This window comes from Marmota marmota, unplaced genomic scaffold (assembly GCF_001458135.2).
Source record: "Marmota marmota marmota unplaced genomic scaffold, marMar, whole genome shotgun sequence".
In the NCBI taxonomy this organism is placed as follows: Eukaryota; Metazoa; Chordata; class Mammalia; order Rodentia; family Sciuridae; genus Marmota; species Marmota marmota.
The window spans coordinates 12,970,067-12,978,922 of NW_025999982.1; the positions used below are offsets into that span (position 1 = coordinate 12,970,067).

Here is an 8,856-nt window from a genome sequence, read left to right on the forward strand (position 1 = left end):
TTCTTTGCCTTTAAATCCATCTTAAACTAAATGAAATGTTTTAAAATGAACCCAAGTATCACCTTTAGGCTGTGAATTAAGATCCGGGCATTGTCAGGTACCCTCTGCAGAATCTGAGCAGACGGACTGACGCAGCCTGGAAGGGGTTTGCCCCAGGCTGTGACCCAGGATATACTTCCTGCAGGCACAGTTCACAGTGCTTTAGGGGGAGAAGAGAAATCTTGCTGCAATCACCCTTCCGACCCTGAGATAATGTGACCTACCGTGTGTATGTATTCCTTGACATCCCCACATGAAATCTACACATCATACAGATACCTGCGTACCACTTAAGGAAATGATTGCCATTTTTTTTTCTTTATTCCTTTTTCAGAGTCCATGACTTCAAAGAAATGCGACATTATTTCTGGGGAGGAGATTTCTTGCCTTTTCCAAAAGCCCTGGTAAAAATCTCACTTGGAACAATGCGTCTTCTGTGAGGCCCTCTCCACAGAAAGTTATGGAAATAAATCTCCCCTCTCACCACTGGAGCTGAAGTCACACCGAGCAGAGCACCGAGGATTTGGAAGGATTGACACTCAGGGGAAGAGGGAAGAGTGTCCTCCTGAATGTGGTCGAGGTCGGGTAAGGGCCTGGAAGAGGCATCTGCTCTGGGGGCCTGCAAGTGGGTGAGTTAGGCAGAAAGAATATGTGACCTCCCCTCAATACATCTCGGGCTCCCTCCTCTGATACCCCTTTAGAGGACAGTCTTGATGTCATGAAGGGGACCTGGGGCTCTGCTCATCTTAACCACTCTGCTTTAACTGTGAGAGAAAACACACATAAGCCAGCTGGAGCCAGCGACATGATGGGCACTCCACAGGGGTGACTTGCTCCACCTCCTTGGCCAGCCAATCCGAGGTTGGCCCAGCAGGAAAGGGGTTCTCAGTCAGAACTATCTGTCCACAAACATCCATTCTGTCACATGAAGTCACTTGTTCTCAACAGCTAGAGTTAGAAATAGGGTAGAAGAACCAGCTAGGTGGAAAGATGTGCTTTGTGCATTGAGATTAGAAATAACATTCATTTATTTAATTACTTTTAAAGTCCACCATCCCATCAGGGCCTGTCTTTATCGCTTTCTTGAAGGACACATGCTCCCCACATGCCTCGGGTACCCCAGAAGACTGTTCTTTCTGCCAGAGCACCTGTCTCCTTTGTGCATGCTAATTCACTGGCTTATTTACTGTTCCTTTCTATACCAATGACCTGTGGTCAGGATCTTTGTTTTGTTCACAGAAGTCTGCCAGGCCTCTAAAACAGATGGTGCATAGTAGGTGCTCAGTCAATATTTGTGGATTCAGGAGGAATGGAAGCACCCTCTATGCTGGGTGCTTTCTGTCTAATCCTGGTGCATCGCCTTCAGGCGGGTTCTATTATTATCTCCACTTCACACATGAAGAAACCAAGGCTTAACGAATTTAATTGAATGCCAGGAGCTGTCTGAGCAGCTTGACGGGTTAGTCCCCCAAAGGTCACTGGCAAAGGCACAAAGGCAGGCGGGCGGGCCGGCGGTTGCCTCCTTGCAGCTGCCCCCCCCCTTCCCCACCCCCTCTGTGGTCAAGGTCTGGGCTTCCAGAAATTTCTTTGAAGGAGAAGCCCTGCACTCTGTGGTTCTCGAGGCACTTTCTGGCCTTGCTGTGGGTTCCTGCAACCTGACGTTCCAAACAGAGGCATTTGCTAATTTCCTGAAGAAAGCTCCAGGAAGTCTTGTCCTGGGTAAAAGCTGTTCACAGTAGGTGAGAAAAAGGGAAGTTTTCAGACCACCACGCACTTGGAGGTTTCATTTTCAGTGTTGTGTGGAGCTGACAAATAAACCTATCTGAGCGGGCTTTCCCTCACTCCCCTCCGGCCCCGCCCCGGCCTCTCCTCTTTTCCAGATTCCTGCGAATGTTTTGGTTAACTTTATCCCCTCCTGTGTTATTGTTGTTGTACCACATATTAATGTGGGGCTTCTGTAGCAGAGAGGAATACGGTTGAGTTACAGTAACAAGCTACGAGCTGAAGGAAAGTGCTGCGGTTTTTGGCTGGTCAGGTCCCAGATATACACCCTCACATCTGGACAAGAGATCATGTGACCGTTCGAAAAGCCAGCAGCAGATCCTGGATGCCATAAAAAAAAAAAAATGGGTTCTGTGAAATTAAAAAGGCTTTAAATACTGGCTCAGCTGGTTTGGGATCTTTATCTCTCCCTCTCTCTTTCTCTCTCTCTCTCTCTCTCTCTCTCTCTCTCGTTTCATTGTTCTGGAATGTGTTTTAAGAGTTTGATTGCTGAATACTTAATTTAATATTGTGAACCTATCACATTGTGCATTTGCTTGTGTGTTTTTCTGAAGTCTAGCCAGACCTTCTCGATTTTCCTAACTTAAGACAGAGCTTGGTTGATTCTGGGATCAGGACTTGGTGTCCTGGTAATAAACACTCCAGAATAAAGAGAGAATCTCTCCCCATCTCACCCCCACACCCTGCCAGCCACTCGCCAACCCCTCCATCAGGTCCCTTTTAGAGAATCTTCAAAGCCCCTGGCCCAGTATACCTTTTTTTTTAAAATAACCTTTAAGGTCTATCCTACAGGAAAAACCTTGAAAGATTCTTGGTGAATAGAAACATCATGGTCCTCATTGGATAGAATCCAGAACAGATCGGAAATAAAATGTCTCTTGAGATGATGGATGTTAAACACCAAAGTATTGTCAAGACTGTCTTCCTGCAACTTAGAAAAAAAATATTATTTTCTTTTTCTTACGCAAATAAAGCATTCTTGTGTTGCCCACTGGACATATCTCTCTCCCTGATTTACCAAGATTGCAGAAACCAGGATTAAACAAGTCTCCCATTCCAAAACCAGAAAAATCTGTTTTCTCCAACTATCAAAAGGAGGCTGACTTTGGAAACAAACATGTGATAAAAAGATGATAGGAAAACAGAGCCTAGTTTCTTTTTAAAGAGTAAACAGTCGATTAGGCAGAGTGTTCTCTCCTGGCATGGGTATTATCTGTTAGTGATGGTTCATTTTTTAATTTAGGAAAAGGCAATAGAAACAAATACCACCAGCTTTGGGTTTTCTCATATGTGTGAAATCATCTTATTTTAACACTGTAATCGGTTTAGTGTTTCTCTTGTTAGACCTCAAGCGTCTTATGAGTATGCCCTTGTCTTGCTCACTGCTGTGCCTTCGTGTCTAGAGCGGGTCTCACACGACACTATTGGGCATCTTTGTTTGCCCCTCCAGATCCACACCTGCCCCTGCCCACCCTGCGCTGCTCCCTGAACTGGCTCCTGTGAGCCTTGTCCATGGGCTCCCCTGCCCTCTGCTTCCCTTTGAACACAGCTAACATAGGCACCAGGAGCAAATCATCATTTAAGTCAGCTGGGACCCTCCACTGAAGCCACATCTCCTGCCAGACTCCGTGGAACATGGTGGCTCCCTTCATCTCTAGTCCCAGGGTACTGCACAGTCCTTTTTAATAATCTCTTCATTAAACTCACAAAATGACTCCATTTGAGCTGATCTGTTTCCTTCATGGTCTGTATCCTGCTGGGATCCTGACTAATGCAATTACGATTTATTGAATAAACAAACAAGTTTTGCTGCTGCAATCAGTCAGGTGCATCTAGAAAGGTCCACTGTTGAATCACATCCCTATTCATCCATTCATTAATTCAATTATTTATTCATCATTTAATTAAAACTTAAAAAATTCACCATGTGCCATGGATCTAGGGAATGACAATTTTATTTCATCTTGAATGCCACCTGGTAGATTCATAGAGCATGAGAATCCAGAGACTTCTGAAGCAGTCTGGAATCAGGGAGAAAAATGTGCCGTAATCAACTAGTAATGTCTGTCATGGATAGTGATGTGGAAGCCAGGTGATCAGTATCTACATAATCAGTATTTGCCAGCCCTGTCCTCTGCGAGCAAAAAGCAAAACAAAACCAACGAGTAAAAAAGATTTTTTTTTTGCTACTTTATGCTAAAACTTCAGTCTTGCTTAAGAACTTCTGATATTCAACAACTACCTCCCTCTCTACCCCCAAATTGTTATTTGATTGAACAAAGGTATGATTGACCCAACTGTGCCTGTTATCATTATTTACATTTTAGATGGTGTTTGTTGGGTTACAAACCTCTCCGAAAAAAAGTTTTCAATCTACTTCACTGGCATGTAAATCACGGACTGCAAAGATTAGACAGTTCCCAAACTTAATTCAGATAATGGCTTGCTATCAAGCATCCTTTCTGGAAAACTTTTTCTCCAAGTCTCTCCTTCTGATTTTTCTTAATAAGAAAATAAACACACATTAGGCAAGTTACCATCTGTAGCCTTTTTATTCTTGATTAGTCAGTTTTGCTTCTGTATTCAGCTCAACTCATAAGACATGGGATTTGATGTGCAAATTTCCTTGAAGTGAGTTGGACATGCACTTCTCTAGGATCAGGTTTCCTGCCAAACTCTCTTTATTGAACCCTGTTTCTTTTTCTACTACCTTACTTAGCAGTCCTGGACAAGTCTCATGAGAAGAGGGATTAGATGATAAGAGATGATATAGATGTTCTTGATTTATGATGGGACTCTGTCCTGATAAGAAATAAGATGAAAATATCATAAGCTAAAGATTATTTAGTGCTCCTACCTTACTAAACATCCTAGCTTAGCAATGCTGTACCACGGAGTACCGCTGGTTTCCCCTCGTGATGGCAGGGCTGACTGGAAGCTGCGGCTCCCAGAGACTGCACAGCTCATCAAGAGAGCCTCATGCCATATATCACTAGCCTGGGAAAAGACCCACATTCAAAATTCAAACTATGGTTTCTACTGAATGTGTATCATTATTGCACCACCATAAAGTTGAAAGATTATAAAATGGGGACCATCTGAATTTATTGAGCACACGAGGCTGTGTACTGACTGTATTTTACTCAATGGATGTGTGTACTAAATGCTTTACATCAAAGGTCTGAAAGGACAAATAGTAAGTATTTTCATTTTGGCCGGCCATAAGTTCTCCCTGTAGCCCCCAACTTCCTCATGGTAGCGTGAAGACAGTGCACTCATAAATGAATGCGTGCTTCTGTGTTCTACTTCTGCTTTATTCCCAGAGACATGGAGTGGGTTCAATCTGACCACCCTGCTTTATTTGAATTGTCCCCTTTAATTTGTGTAACAATGCCATGGGGGAAGGAACTACTTAACTGGACCAAGTCACTTTCCTGAGGTCACCCAGAGAGGAAGTACTAGAGCCAGGATTCAAACCCAGTTGAGTGGCCCCATTTTTTTTCCTTCAGCATTGGGGATGGAACCCTGGGCCTCACACGCTAGGCAAGTACTCTGTCACTGAGCTACATCCCCAACCCTTTTTATTTTTTGTTTTGAGAGAGTCTCGATAATTTGCCCAAGTTAGCCTTGAACCTGTGATCCTCCGGTCACAGCCTCTCCAGTAGCTGGTATTATAGGCATGCACCACCACACCCCACTTTTAAACCATTCTTCTCAGTTTCTAAAAGCACCAGCCATTGACCTGCTTTCCCCTGCGCAGGGACCTCCTGGGACGTCCAGCATCCTGGCTGAGTCTTTCCAGTGCTGTCCTTTCCCCACCTCCCTCTCTGAAGAAGGTCACCTTTTTCAGGCACTCATTTCCTCTTAACTCACTGTCCTCAGTACCGAGTTTGGCACCAACCCCAGCGAGTCCTAAATCCTCTTATATTCTAATTATTAAGCCCTCTGCCAGACTGAGGTTTCTCTCAGTCTACATACAATTGGAATGAAGTCACCAGATGAAACTCAAGAGCTCACATCTGAACAATGCTTGTTCAATAAATATGTTGACTCTCCCGTGGTTTTGAGTTTGAACCTTAGTTCCACTGCTAATTTGCCACGTGACCTTAGGCATATCAAAATCTCTTGGTTTCTTATCTATCAATGGTGATTTAAGAAACACAAACCCATAAGTTTGTTCTGAGAACTTGCCAGTAAAAGCATCTGCAGCTACGGGGAGAGCAGGGGTGCCGGCCAGATCCTGTTCCTTTCTTTTTCACTCTGCTTTTTTGAGAATAATAAATTGCTAGAAGTGGCCACAGTTTTGCTGTCCTGTGATTCTCCTCACCTTGCTTTGAGGATTGGCCTTGAAAGCATTCAACTTACTACCAACTAGTGGTGTCTACTTGCCTCTGGTGGCGCTTTTGTCCCAAGTGGGTGAGTAGGAAGCCTTAGAGATGTGGCTTCTTCTCATGCTCTGGGAACGGAGCAACAGCTTCAAGCCTTTGTCCTTGACCTCTACACTGGGTTACGCTCCAGCAGGGGGTAGAGCCAGGGGTCCTTCCACTCACTGGGCTCATGTTTATTGAGTGCCAGCTCCAAGCCAAACACCATGCTGGGCCTGGGTAACATGGCGGTAGACCACCAGACCAGGCCTTGTGTGTTCTACTCACACCCAGACACTCAGCCACCCGTCACCCAGGCTGTGGTCCCAACTGTGCTACGTGCCACAAAGCAGGCAGGTGCCATGACAGTGAGTGGCAAAGGAGGACCTGAATGGGGGTGAGTTCAGGGAAGTCTCGCCTCCAGTGTGCTTCTACTTCCTCCATTCACTGAGCCTGGTGAGAACAGAAGGAACTGGGTGTTCTGAGGAGATGGGCCAAGTGCTGGGGACTGTGGGTTATGAGTTGAAGGCAGAGAGATGGGCAGGTGTGCTCTGTACCTGAGGGGAGGGAGCACTGGTTTTATCCCAAGTAGGAAATCACACAAGGGGATAAATAGGGAGTGATGTGATCATAGATGTGCTTAGGACATCTGAACTCAAAAGGACACTGATTTTAAGACTTTTGAAGTAAAGATTTGGTCCTACCTGACTTTTCTCTTCCCTACTTCTTCATATTCTCTAACAAGCGGGTCTTGCCCCTGTCCCCCATTTCACTGCTATGCGCTGGCTTCCTCTTCCTCCCCACAGAAAGATTCTCTCTGCTCCGTGACACGGGTCTAAGCCCTCCTCTCTTTCAGAACCATCTCACTTACCTCTTCCATGAAGCCTTCTTGGGTAGCCCTTATAAAATGTGGTCAGCACTAGAGGCAAAGAAGGGGAAAAATCAAAGTTTTCCCAGTCTCATTTCAGTCCTTTCCAGGTTTCCTTCCCCAGGTTCCCAGATCTAGGCTTTCTCTGTGTATTTTTCTCACCAAGAAATTGTCTGCAGGCCATTCCATTACTCCCTTTGCTCATCCAAATCCTCCCACCCTTCAAGATGGACCTCAGCTTCTCTCCTCACAGGATTCCTCCTTGCCTTACCCGTGGGAGGAGATTTTAATCCATTTCTTCTTTTAAGTATCATCCACCGATCAAATTGTTAGTGAATAAGATCAAATGAAACAAAACCAATCAACTGACCTTTGTCTGCCTCTGAGCCTCGCTTCCCAACTGGACACAGTGTTTTAAGGGCCGGGGCCATGCTCTGTAATTCTTACTGTCTTCCTCTTCACTGACCACAGCTTCCTGTAGATGTTCAATAAATACATGTTTCATGATTTTTCTTGGTCTGAGGTCAAATGCTCATTTGTATTCCTGGCTTAGGGGAAGATGAGAGGCTTCCAGCCTTGTCCTTGAAGTCTCTCCCTGCTTGTTGTCAGAGCAATCTTCTGAAAACTGAACTTCTGTAGCATTTCCTTGTTGAGAGCTCCTCCTGGAGAGAGCTCCTCACGACCTACTTAATAAAATCTGAGCTCCTTAGCACAACCTCTCTCTTCTCATCTCCGGCTGCCTTTTAGTTTTCTAATGCCGTGTAACAAATGACCATGAACTTAGTGACTTAACACAATTCACATTTATTTTCTCACAGTCTCTGTGGGTCAGGAGTCTGGGAACAAACTGATCTTGGTTCTCTGCTTCCAGGACTCAATAAGCTGCAGTTGAATTATCAGCCTGGTCTGTGGTCTCATGGTCAGGGAAGAACCCACCTATGTGTTCACTTGGATTGTTAGCAGAATTTGTCGCTTTGTGTTGCAATGTCTGAAGCCATCCTAAGGCTCCTGGTGGCCTCTGCAGTGCCTGGACCATGGATTTGCTCTTACTTCCTGGTGGCTTGCTTTCTCAGCCAGCAAGGGGAGGAGAGACTCCAGGACAGGCATTCAAATGTCCTGTGCATTGGAATGAAATCATGAGGCAACATGTCTTCATGTTGGTTAGCAGTAAGCCATAGGTCCTTCCCACTACCAAAAAAAGAGTAGTACACAAAGGCAAGAGCACCAGAAGGCAGGGATCTAGGGTCTGTCTGCCTTAGGTGTTACCTTTTTCCACTGCTTCTGAAGTGGACTGCATCAATACTAGATGTTTCTAGCTCTGTGGATTTAAAATGCCTCTGTTCTATATAAAATAGCCTTTCCTACTTGATCTCTTGCAGTAATTTCTCCTCCGTGTCCCCTACCTTACTTGTGTGTAATATTCCTTTCTCCTTGAGGCCTCTGTTCTCTGGACCCCTGTCCATGGGCATGATAATCAGACAGAGACATCTGTGATACATACTTTTGCTGTATTAGACTATAATTCCTTGAAAACGGGCAGTTTCTGTCCTTCCTCTGTATTTCCTGTGCTCACTACCAACATCTGATCAATGATCAATAAGCATAAAGAATGGGATGAGTGAAAGATGATTTATTTCATGGGAAATTGTCATTGATCTAAAATGGAGATTTGTAGAATTTTTGTTCTCACATTCTCTAAATAAATTGAAAAGTTTTTTACCCACTCAGATATTTTTAGTCAACTTTTGCTAGATTATGCTGCTATAACAAGCATACCCCAAATCTTAGTTACTTGTAAAAACA

At 44.6% G+C, this 8,856-nt stretch overlaps 1 long non-coding RNA gene across 1 annotated transcript; it reads right to left on the minus strand.

Annotated features, from left to right (window-relative positions):
* Positions 1-4,350: 4,350 nt before the first annotated feature.
* Positions 4,351-8,033, minus strand: LOC125617522. Its single transcript, XR_007348564.1, has 3 exons — positions 7,424-8,033; positions 7,057-7,104; positions 4,351-4,623 (listed from the first exon to the last, which is right to left on the minus strand). It is a non-coding gene; the product is annotated as an uncharacterized LOC125617522 (long non-coding RNA).
* Between the last annotated feature and the right edge of the window lie 823 nt (positions 8,034-8,856).